Genomic DNA, 12563 nt, shown 5'->3' on the forward strand with positions numbered 1-12563 from the left:
ATCTGGGACGTACCTTTCAAACAATTTGTCTCTACTTGAGACAGACTGGTCCAGTTCAAAATCCTCCATAGAGCATGCCTTAGTTCTCATAGGCTACACAGGTTAAACTCTGATCTGTCCCCCACCTACTGGAGATGAGATTATTCAGACAGTGCCTTCTTTCACATTTCTATGACCTGTCCTTTTATATCTTGGTTCTGGACAGGACTGGTGGACGTAGTCAACGCAGGCGCCAAGGTCTGCCTCATCCTGGAGCCACAATTGTGCCTACTGGGCCTAGCGGACGACAAGGCTTCCACTGTTGGGACTGCTACTTTTCTGTTCTATGAAATCGATCACTTTACACATTCATACACACACGCACAGTATATACTGTACAGGGCCTTTCTTCTCTGAGAATATTTGCAGGTACTCCCCCTGTCCAAGTCACCCCTTTTCTCCGCCTCCTACCCACCTCCGAGCACCATTTCTCTGTTCCACCCCTTTTAAAGCATACAGAGCCAGTTATTTTGTGCTGTTAAGTAATTTGAAAGGAATTTGTTAATGCTAACAAGAAAAGCAGTATAATAGACCCCCCAACAGCAACAATAGATCCCACCAGCAACAATAGATCCCCCAATAACAATAAATCCCCTGAAACAAAATACCCCCAGCAACAGTAGATTCACTCCAGGAACAATAGATCCCCTCCATAGATCATAATATTAGATCTCCCAGCAGCCATCATTATTAAATCCTCCAGCAGCCAGTAACATAAGATCCCTCCCAGCAACATAAGACACCCCTCCATCAACAATATATCCCCCACTAACAACAAATCCCGCAGAAGCCAGCATCAATGGACCCTGAAAATGCATTCACTATGTTCCAACTTAAAAAAAAAAAAAAGTATATACCTATACACAGGACTTTCTGCGGGAATGCGGGGGAACACATTTCTGGCACCTCCAGCATGTATCCAGAATGTATGCAGTGGTGAGGGGTGGTGGGATGTACTGAAAGGTGTATTGTTGCTGGCTACTAGGGGATCTAATTTTGCTGGAGAAGTCTTATATTGCTGGGGGGGTGTCTACCTTTTAGGGAGGGGTCTATCGTTGCTTGCTGCTGCAGGGTTTATTGATTCTGGCTGCTTGGAAATCTATTGTTGCTGGTGAGGGTCTATTGTTGATGGGGTGGATATATTGTTATTGGGGTGTATTTTGTTGCGGGGAGAAACTTTTACTGTTTGTCTTATTACCAAATTCCACCACAAACTTATACATGGTTCTGTATTCACTAAAAGGGTACTGGGAGGTGGGTAGGGGGTTGAACCAAGGGACAGCGCTCAGAGATGGGTAGGGGGCGAAAACAAGGGGTGACTGGGAAGGGGAGTACCTGCACCTATTTTCTGATAAGAAAAGCTCTGCCTATACAGAATGTATAATATACATGGCTCAAAAAAAATTTAAAGAAACACTTTGAAAACCCATCAGATCTCAATGGGAACAAATCTCCTGCTGTATCTCTATACTGACATGGGCGGGGTAATGTGTTAGGAATGTAAGGACGCCCTATCGTCTGATGGAAATGATCGACCTACAGAGGACTGAATTAGAAGACACCCCAAAAATCAAAGTGAAAAAATGATGCAGCAGGCGAGTTTATTTTGCTGAAATGTCATTGCAGCAACTCAAAATGGTCCTCAGTAGTTTGTGTGGCCCCCACGTGCTTGTATGCATGCCTGACAACATTGAGGCATCCTCCTAATGAGATGACAGTTGGTGTTCTGAGGGATGTCCTCCCAGATCTGGACCAGGGCATCACTGAGCTCCTGGACAGTCTGAGGAGCAACCTGGCGGCATCAGATGGACCGAAACATGACATCCCAGAGGTGTTCTATTGGATTTAGATCAGGCAAGCGTGGGGGCCATTCAATGATATCAATTCCTTCTTCCTCCAGGAACTGCCTGCATACTCTCACAACATGAGGCTGGGCATTGTCATACATCAGGAGGAACTAAGGACCCACTGCACTAGTGTAGGGTCTGACAATGGGTCCAAGGATTTCATCCCGATACCTAATGGCAGTCAGGGTGCCATTGTCTAGCCTGTAGAGGTCTGTGCGGCCCTCCATGGATATGACTCCCCAGACCATCACTGACCCACCATCAAAACGGTCATGTTGAACGATGTTACAGGCAGCAGAACGTTCTCCACGTTGCTCAGGGTGAACCTGCTCTCATCTGTGAAAAGCACAGGGTGCCAGTGGTGGACCTGCCAATTCTGGTGCTCAATGGCAAATGCCAATCCAGCTCTATGGTGCCAGGCAGTGAGCACAGGGCCCACTAGAGGACATCGGGCCCTCAGGCCACCCTCATAAAGTCTGTAGGGAAAAAAATGTCAGTGGCCCCCACCTGTAAAACCATTTGTGTTTTGGTGGTCGTTTCATTGTTGCCCATCTAGTACACCTCTTATTAATTTAATTAACACCAAAGCAGCTGAAACTGATGAACAACCCCCTCTGCGACTTACCTGACCAGATCAATATCCCGGGAGTTTCATTGACTTGGTGCTATACTCTGATTAAAAAGTGTTCCTTTCATTTTTTGAGTAGTGTATATTATAGCACCTAATTATAAGAGCATCAGCACTTACAGTCTTCTCCTGCAAAAATCCCACCAATACCTGATGATCCAGAATGAAGTCCATCTAATACAGCTTCCTGTGATGGGGTGGCAACAATGCTGCACTGTTCCTGAATTTAGAGCAGAGCTGGCACCCTCATGTAGGATATGTCTGGTTGCAGAACAGAGGTAGGGGATGTTGGGGGGATGTGGCTATAAGCATTGTCGCTGCTGATTCACAAACCTGCAGCTTGTCAATCAGCAATTAACCACACCTAGTCCCACCGCCTGCTTTCTGGATTGGCAACACTGCCTCTAGCTACAATCCTTCCATCATGTGCTGCAGTGCCTGGGAGGGGGAGCGCGTGAGACACAAATAAAGGAGGATTTGGCTCAGTCATGAAAGGTAAATGAAGTTTTTTTTATCTGTGCATCAAATACTAACTGGATTTAGAGTTTGTTTAGACCAGCCTTCCTCAACCCATTTAACATGGAGGAACTCTCGACATAACTTTCTGGTCTCAGGGAACCCTTGCTAATATTTATGTAGCATCCTCCTAGAAAAGCTAGGAGGAACTAGTTATTTTTTTAGTTAAAGGCTGAATAGCAGCCTGGTGGAATAGTCAGACGGGTCAAATTTGGGACAGGGCTAAGAGGCTCTGCAGATCAGTTCCCTGAAACCTCCCCCTGATCTACAGACTTGGAGAAGTCTCTAGAATTCAGTGGGTCTGCACTTTCAATGGATCTTGGCCAATCCACAAGCAGGAGGCTTGGCATGGAATGGTCCTTAAGAGTGACTGAGCCTGCCCAGTAGCAAGAGAGTTTGGGTGGAAGATGGAGTGAGCATGGTGAATTGTGGAGCCTTGGAGGGGGTCCAGGAGAGGGGCCTACCTGCAGGCGAATGAGCTGGAAGGGAGGATCTCTCAGGTTTACCATCCCCTGACAGAGGACAGCCTGGAAAGCAGGGAAGGAGCCAGCCCAGTGTAAGACCTGAAGGCAGCCACCAACCCACAAACTTGCACGAGAGTGAGTAATCCCACACACCCTGGGCCAGATAAAGGGAAAGGGCTTTCAGGTGGGAAAAAACTAGCTCCCTGGATCCGGGTCCTCTATCCAAGGGATTCCCTCAGGCAGCTGGGTGAAGAGGAGATTTCATCTGGGATCTGAGGTGGTACACCAGGAAAAGCTGGATAGAATCCTTCTGAGTACTTGTACATAGTTCCAGGAAGATGTCCTCAGTTTACCAGTTCCTTGAGCATCCCATGTTTCCCTCACCCCATCCAAGTTCAAATCCCCCAATTCAATCCAAAAAAAACAAGATCAAGGACTGTTTATTGTCACTGGAGTGTCTCTGAAGTGCAAAGCTGGAAGGAACTCCGTGTTGCCTGGCTGTGCAGGATTATAGGGGGACTCAAATCTCTAGTGACTCCCAAGGGGGGTAGTACTACATTTATTATATGTACAACTTATTGTACATAAGATTGAGGGTCAGTGGGAAGCATTTTCCTGATATTTTTGGTCAGTGGAAACTTATATAAGAGATTGAAATTGCACCTTCTTCAGAAACCCCTGCCAACCTCTGGAGGAATCCTAGGGTTCTACAGAACCCAGTTGAGGAAGTCTGGCTTAGACAGTCATATGGGATCCTTTTGTTGTAATTTCAATAGATCCTTTCAGGAAAACAATATTCTACCTTTCCATTCCTCTGAGCTGCAGTGAACAGCTTCCTCTGTGTCTCTTTTCGGAAATATTTGGCTTTCTTAGGATTTTCAGTAGCCGAGTACAGCCGGCCAAACTTCAAAAACTAGGCCAAGTCACGCTTCAGTGACACTTCCACAAGGTTTGTGATCCTCCAATGCGAACGGAACTGGAACTGCATGAACCCGAAAATATAAAAACTCATCCATTTGTTCCCTCCTCAGATCCTCTGACCATGTACAAATTCATCCGAGAGGAGGAAAAGTTTAATATATGAAGCAAGTCTTCCATGTGACTGCATTTAATACTCTCCTAATCATGTTTTGGCGTTTTTAGAAAGCAGCTGTATTTACAGACTTGCAATTGTTTTCCCCGCACGTTTGAAAATGCCATCCACATGACAATTTTTCAGGTATAATTTTAGCAGCAGGACCGGGACAAGGGGTGGGCAGGAGGAGCAACTGCCCTGGGTGCAGCAGTAGGGGGGCACCCCCTCACAACACACATGCTCCAGATCAGTGGCTGGCAGCCAGTGGGCTTCATCTCTACGGAGGTCATAAAAACACCCCAAACTTGTGCAACTAAAACTACAGACTGGCCACACATCTGCAGTGCACCTTCCATGCCAACCATCGCAAGCTGGGGTGAGGGGTAGAAATATATATATATATACACACACACACACACACACACACACACACACACATATACATATACATACACACACACACACACACATATACATATACATACACACACACACACACACACACACACACAGTTGTGTTCAAAATAATAGCAGTCAGACATCACTAACCGGATCAATCACTGTTTTTGGTAGAAATGATATTTCTACATGGCAAATAATTTACTAGCAGGTGTAGTAGAGTAATAGAAATCCAACAGACCCAACAGTCATGAGATGCATGCTGCTGATTCTGTGTCATTGAATCACTCATTGAAAGTGACATGTTCAAAATAATAGCAGTGTGGAGTTCTATTAGTGAGGTCATTCATTCTTTGAAAAACAGGTGGCAATTATTGCCCTTATTTAAGGAAGGAAGGCAGCAAATGTTGTACATGCTGGTTACAGTGCATTTCTCTCTGAAATTCTGAGGAAAATGGGTCGTTCCAGACATTGTTCAGAAGAGCAGCGTACTTTGATTAAAAAGTTGATTGGAGAGGGGAAAACATATAAAGAAGTGATGGCTGCTCAGCTAAAATGATTGGAAATGCTTTAAAATGGCATCCAAAACCTGAAAGACGTGGAAGAAAGCAAAAAACTACCATTGGAATGGATAGAAGAATAGCCAAAATGGCGCGGACTCAGCCAACAATCAGCTCCAGGAAGATGAAAGAAGGTGTGACGTTCCCTGTGAGGACTGTTACAATTAGAAGATGCCTATGTGAAGCCAAGCTATCTGCAAGAAGTCCCCGCAAAGTCCCACTGTTGGGAAAAAGACGTGCTGAAGAAGTAACAATTTGCCAAAGAGCACATTGACTGGCCTAAAGAGAAATGGCGCAATATTTTGTGGACTGATGAAAGTAAGATTGTTCTTTTTGGGTCTAGTGGCCGGAGACAGTTTGTCAGATGACCCCCAAACACTGAATTCAAGCCACAGTACACTGTGAAGACAGTGAAGCATGGTGGTGCAAGCATCATGATATGGGGATGTTTCTCATACTACGGTGTTGGGCCTATTTATCGCATACCAGGGATCATGGATCAGTTTGAATCCATCAGAATACTTGAAGAGGTCATGCTGCCTTATGCTGAAGAGGAAATGCCCTTGAAATGGGTGTTCCAACAAGACAACGACCCCAAACACACCAGTAAACGTGCAACATCTTGGTTCCAGACCAACAAGATGGACGTTATGGAGTGGCCAGCCCAATCCCCGGATCTTAATCAAATAGAAAACTTGTGGGGTGACATCCAAAATGCCGTTTGAGGCAAAACCAAGAAATAAAGAAGAACTGTGGAATGTGGTCCAATCATCCTGGGCTGGAATACCTGATCACAGGGGCCAGAAGTTGGGGGACTCCATGCAACACAGATGTACAGCAGTTCTCAGAAACAGTGCGACTACAACCAAATATTCATGAAGTCATTCAAAGGAAAGCAAAATCTTCAAACATTTCTCAGTTTATATAGTGAATGTTTGACTTTGTAAAGAAGAATACAAACACTGCAATTTTTTTGAACCGTCTAATATTCACTTTTCTTCAATTTTATTTAGAGGAACAACACAAATTTGATGTATTTATCTTCATGTTTTGATTTGGAATAGAATGTGTCGTGTTCCCAATGTATTTGTGTGGATGGAAGTAAAAGCTATTAGAAGGATTTTCAGCTTTATTCACTTTTTTCAACACACTGCTATTATTTTGAACACAACTGTTTATATATATATATATTTTTTTTTTTAAAGGGAGGAGCAGCTTCCTGTCCTAAAGACTGCTCACTGCTGCTCTCTCTCCTTGTGCAGGGTGACTGGTCCCGTCTCCGCCCCCTCCTGTAGTCTTCTGTAGTGGGTGGAGCCTGCTCGGCTTCTCCCACAGCTCTGCTCTCTGCACAGGCTACGTATAGCGGAGTGATGATATTATTACTATTTTTACAAAAGTATTATCTGGGTTTCAAAAGCATTTATTGTACAGGAAGTGGATTAATATCCTAACCCAGAAAACCTCTAAATACATCCCCTCCCCCCTCAAGAGCTGAATCGTGGTAGGTCCCACAACTCATACCTCTTCCGATCAGATGTTGAAAAGTGAGAACTTCCAAAGTTCCCGTTACCCTCCCGGCTGAGTTGCTTGCTGCGGCATGAAAGGAATCTGTTTCTGAGGCTTTGCAGAAAAATCCCGTGAGCTTAAAAATCGTTCACTTCAAGGCTATGGCACCAAAGAGGGAAAAGTGAAGGGGGGGTGAATATTTTTGCAGCAATGAGTTCTTGCTTGTGCACTTTCTTGGAAGTGTAGATCAAGGAATCCCCAAGGCAGTGGAGTTCAGTAGAGGTGAGTGGGACTCGGAAATGACATGGGAAGTCGGTGTTCCTGGATGACGCCGGGGGAGGGGGGGGCTGCGATGAATGGCTCATTAGTACAACTCAAGACGCGTACGGCGCAATAAACAAAGCCGCGTCCTGCAGCTTGGAAATTACCAAGGAAAACGCTTCTTTGTGACCTCTTGGGGACACGCAGCCTCTGTGTGAATTTAAATATTTATCTTTTCTTTAAATAATTCATCCGCTCCGTTTAATAATTCAGAGTAAACAGCGCGGTGAAATGTTACTCAAGTACAGCCGTCTGTGGAATAGGCCTCCCCGCTGCTTCTCTCACTCCGCTACAAAGCCGCGCGTCAGACAGCCGGCGTCCGCGGCACGAGATCGCAGGGGGAAGGATGCGTCTTAAAGGGCTCCTCCGATCCATTCTCATACTTCTCAATGATTAAAGCATAAAAAGGCGCCGATTATTGTGGGATACAGAACTTTATATATAGTTACATAGTTAGTCTGGCTGAAAAAAGACAAAAGTCCATCCAGTTCAACCATTAAAAAAAAGAGAGAGAGAGATGATATCATCAGTCTGCAAGCGGGAGCATTTTCTCAGTCTCCTATCCCCTGATCAGACTGTGACATTGTAACTTTGTACAAGGTGAGAGGCTGCAGCAGGGGGGGGGGCTGATTGGTGTCAGACATTTGTGTACACAGACAAGAACTACACATACACCAGGATTGTGTCATCTCTGAGCCGACATAGTTACATAGTTAGTCTGGCTGAAAAAAGACAAAAGTCCATCCAGTTCAACCATAAAAAAAAAAAAGTTATAATCCTACACCCACAGTTGATCCAGAGGAAGGCAAAAAAAACCCAGCAAAGCACGATCCAATGTGCGCCTGTTGGGAAAAAAAATCCTTCCTGATCCCCCGAGAGGCAATCGGATATTCCCTGGATCAACGAAATGCTATCACTCACCTAGTGCTCACCTTCCTACTGCAGCAGGTTCTATTATAAAATTTTGCAAACAGGTACATTTCCTCCTTCACTGATGTGCGTTGATGAGGCTGCAATGATAGGCAGCACTGATGAGGCGGCATTGGTGGGAATTGATGAGTAAGCACTGATGATGCTGCACTGATATGCCGCACTGATGGGCAAGGATAGGCGGTACTGATGGGCAAGGATAGGCGGCAATGATGGGCACTTGACAGGCGACATTGACGGGTAGCACTGACGGGCACAGCTGGGCGCCACTTCTGGGCACTTTTGGGGAGACACTGATCAATGCAGATGTCCTCGGTGACACTTGCTGGTGATCAGCAGTACTTTCCTCATGCTGTGACAGTGTGAGGAAAGTGCTGCCGATAACCGGCAACTGTATGTACTTTGTGATCTGCTGTTTCATTGGACCCAGCTCATCACGTGGTAAAAGGCAGCTGTGATTTGCCTTTTACCTTGTCATGTGATCAGCTGTGTCCGCAGGACACAGCAATCACAAACAGCGCCAGGTGCGCTCCGCTGGGGGCGCACGTTCTGCGAGGACGTCATATGACGCCCTCCCAGAACTAGATAACCGCGCTGTAGCCGTCATTTGGCTATAGCACGGTTGTAAAGTTAAGGGCCGGGTTCACACTATAGAAATGCAGTCCAAATGTGTTCCAGATGCGTTTCTGTATGCGCATTTTTGGCACGTTCTGGTGCGGTTTTGATGCTTCCCATCTCTTTTTCTTCAATTTAAATAGGGGCATGTGCATTTCAGTGCATTTTACCGCGTTCCAGTACAGTTCTGTGCAGGAAAAATGCAGCCTGTTCTACTGCATCCGGAACGCACTGGAACTGCATGCACTGATGTAAACTATGACATTAATAGCCATATATCCTACTTTCTGTTCTGGATGCAGAAAAAAAAGCAACTGAAATGCATGTAGTGTGAGCTGGCCCTAAAAGTGTTACTAAACCCCGGACCCTGCATTCACTATATCTGGTCTCCCCGGACCCTGCATTCACTATATCTGGTCTCCCCTGACCCTGCATTCACTATATCCGCTCTCCACGGACCCTGCATTCGATATATCCGCGCTCCCCGGACCCGACATTCACTATACCCAGCCTCCCCGACCCGACATTCACTATATCCGCTCTCCCCGGACCCCGCATTCACTATATCTGCTCCCCCCGGACCCTGCATTCACTATATCCGCTCCCCCCGGACCCTGCATTCACTATATCCACTCTCCCCCAACCCGGCATTCACTCTATCTGGCCTCCCCGGAGCCTGCATTTACTATATCTGCTCTCCCCGGACCCTGCCTTCACTCTCCCCAGACTCTGCATTCTCTATATCCGCTCTCCCCGGACCCCGCATTCACTATATCCGCTCTCGCCGGACCCCGCATTCACTATATCCGCTCTCCCCGGACCCCGCATTCACTATATCCGCTCTCGCCGGACCCCGCATTCACTATATCCGCTCTCCCCGGACCCTGCATTCACTATATCTAGTCTCCCCAGACCCCGCATTCACTACATTTAGTCTCCCTGGACCCTGCATTCACTATATCCGCTCTCCCCGGACCCTGCATTCACTATATCAGCTCTCGCTGGACCCTGCATTCACTATATCCGCTCTCCCCAGACCCCGCATTCACTATATCCGCTCTCCCCGGACCCCGCATTCACTATATCCGCTCTCGCCGGACCCTGCATTCACTATATCCGCTCTCCCCGGACCCCGCATTCCCTATATCCGCTCTCCCTGGACCCCGCATTCACTATATCCACTCTCCCTGGACCCCGCATTCACTATATTCACTCTCCCCGGACCCCGCATTCACTATATCCGCTCTCCCCGGACCCCTCATTCACTATATCCGCTCTCCCCGGACCCCGCATTCACTATATCTGCTCTCCCCGGACCCTGCATTCACTATATCCGCTCTCCCCGGACCCCGCATTCACTATATCCGCTCTCCCCGGACCCCACATTCACTATACCCTACTTTCTGTGCATTCTGGATATAGAAAAAAAGCACACTGAAGAGCATGTAGTGTGAACTGGCCCAAAATCAGCCAACAAAACAAGTTATTTGCATTTGGATTCTTCCACTCCCTGCCCCACAATTAGATTTTTAAAAAAAGGACCCTTTCTCTATGTGCCAGAAATTCCCCCACTGGATTTTTAAAGATGTTGAGAGGACGGCCCCCACTATAGAGACTGAAGCTGCTCTTTACTAATATTCAGTTTTGCTGGGATTTGTACACAACGAATGAACATGCAGTTTCATAGCACGAATAACTCTGCAGTTTTTTTAATAAATGTCCCCATAATATTCCTCATATGTAATAAATGATCGTCACAGAGTGCAGATGTGCAATTAAAAGAGGGGAGTGGGAAGAATAGCGCCTCATACATGGTGTCATTTGGTGGAATAATGCCCCATAGGCCAAGTGCAAGTTTGGAGTTGGGCTTGAGTTGAGTTCGGAGGATGCCCGAGCTCCTCTCTAGTGGCTTAGGATGGCAAAGGTCTGCTTTAACCACTTCAAGTCCAGACACTTTCGCCCCCCTCCAGCCCAGGCCAATTTTCAGATTTCAGCGCTATCACACTTTGAGTGACATTTACTCAGTCATGCAACACTGTAGCCATATGAAATTTGTATCCTTTTTTTGACACAGATGGAGCTTTCTTTTGGTGGTATGTGGTCACCACAGTTTTTTGGGGTTTTTTTGCTATATAAAATAATACTGAAAATTTAAAAAAAAAAATCATTTTTTGATTTTGTTTTTGTTATAAAATTTCTTCATAAATTTAGGCCAAAATGTATTCTGCTACATTTTTGGGGTAAAAATAGCCCAAAACAGTGTATATTATTTAGTCTGTGTGAAAGCTATAGAGTCTACAAACTAGGGGATATATTTGGTATGGTATGACGTATGGCAGTGTTCAGGGCGCTGGTATGGAGTATGGCGGTGATCAGGACGCTGGTATGGTGTATGGCGGTGATCAGGACGCTGGTATGGGGTATGGCGGTGATCAGGACGCTGGTATGGGGTATGGCGGTGATCAGGACGCTGGTATGGGGTATGGCGGTGATCAGGACGCTGGTATGGGGTATGGCGGTGATCAGGACGCTGGTATGGGGTATGGCGGTGATCAGGACGCTGGTATGGGGTATGGCGGTGATCAGGACGCTGGTATGGGGTATGGCGGTGATCAGGACGCTGGTATGGGGTATGGCGGTGATCAGGACGCTGGTATGGGGTATGGCGGTGATCAGGACGCTGGTATGGGGTATGGCGGTGATCAGGACGCTGGTATGGGGTATGGCGGTGATCAGGACGCTGGTATGGGGTATGGCGGTGATCAGGACGCTGGTATGGGGTATGGCGGTGATCAGGACGCTGGTATGGGGTATGGCGGTGATCAGGACACTGGTATGGGGTATGGCGGTGATCAGGACACTGGTATGGGGTATGGCGGTGATCAGGACACTGGTATGGCGGTGATAAGGACACTGGTATGGCAGTGATAAGGACACAGGTATGAGGTATGGCGGCGATCAGGACACTGGTATGGGGTATGGCGGCGATCAGGACACTGGTATGGCGGTGATAAGGATGTTGGTATGGCGGTGGTAAGGACGCTGATATGGCGGTGATAAGGACGCTGATATGGCGGTGATAAGGACGCTGATATGGCGGTGATAAGGACGCTGATATGGCGGTGATAAGGACGCTGGTATGGCGGTGATAAGGACGCTGGTATGGCAGTGATAAGGACACAGGTATGAGGTATGGCGGCGATCAGGACACTGGTATGGGGTATGGCGGCGATCAGGACACTGGTATGGCGGTGATAAGGATGTTGGTATGGCGGTGGTAAGGACGCTGATATGGCGGTGATAAGGACGCTGATATGGCGGTGATAAGGACGCTGATATGGCGGTGATAAGGACGCTGGTATGGCGGTGATCAGGACGCTGGTATGGGGTACGGCGGGGATCAGGACGCTGGTATGGGGTATGGCGGGGATCAGGACGCTGGTATGGGGTACGGCGGGGATCAGGACGCTGGTATGGGGTACGGCGGGGATCAGGACGCTGGTATGGGGTACGGCGGGGATCAGGACGCTGGTATGGGGTACGGCGGGGATCAGGACGCTGGTATGGGGTACGGCGGGGATCAGGACGCTGGTATGGGGTACGGCGGGGATCAGGACGCTGGTATGGGGTACGGCGGGGATCAGGACGCTGGTATGGGGTACG

The 12563-nt window shown here is 47.4% G+C and overlaps 1 protein-coding gene across 1 annotated transcript in view; it reads right to left on the bottom strand.

The window, feature by feature from the left end:
* Positions 1-12563, bottom strand: part of LOC149440059 (echinoderm microtubule-associated protein-like 5) — a gene marked incomplete at its 3' end in the record, with an annotated part of 82642 nt that overhangs the window by 18797 nt on the left and 51282 nt on the right. The gene's annotated exons all lie outside the window — the stretch shown is intronic.

The sequence above is a fragment of the Staurois parvus genome, unplaced genomic scaffold (genome assembly GCF_062004578.1).
Source record: "Staurois parvus isolate SC_StPar_1 unplaced genomic scaffold, SC_StPar_1.0 ptg001121l, whole genome shotgun sequence".
Classification (NCBI taxonomy): Eukaryota; Metazoa; Chordata; class Amphibia; order Anura; family Ranidae; genus Staurois; species Staurois parvus.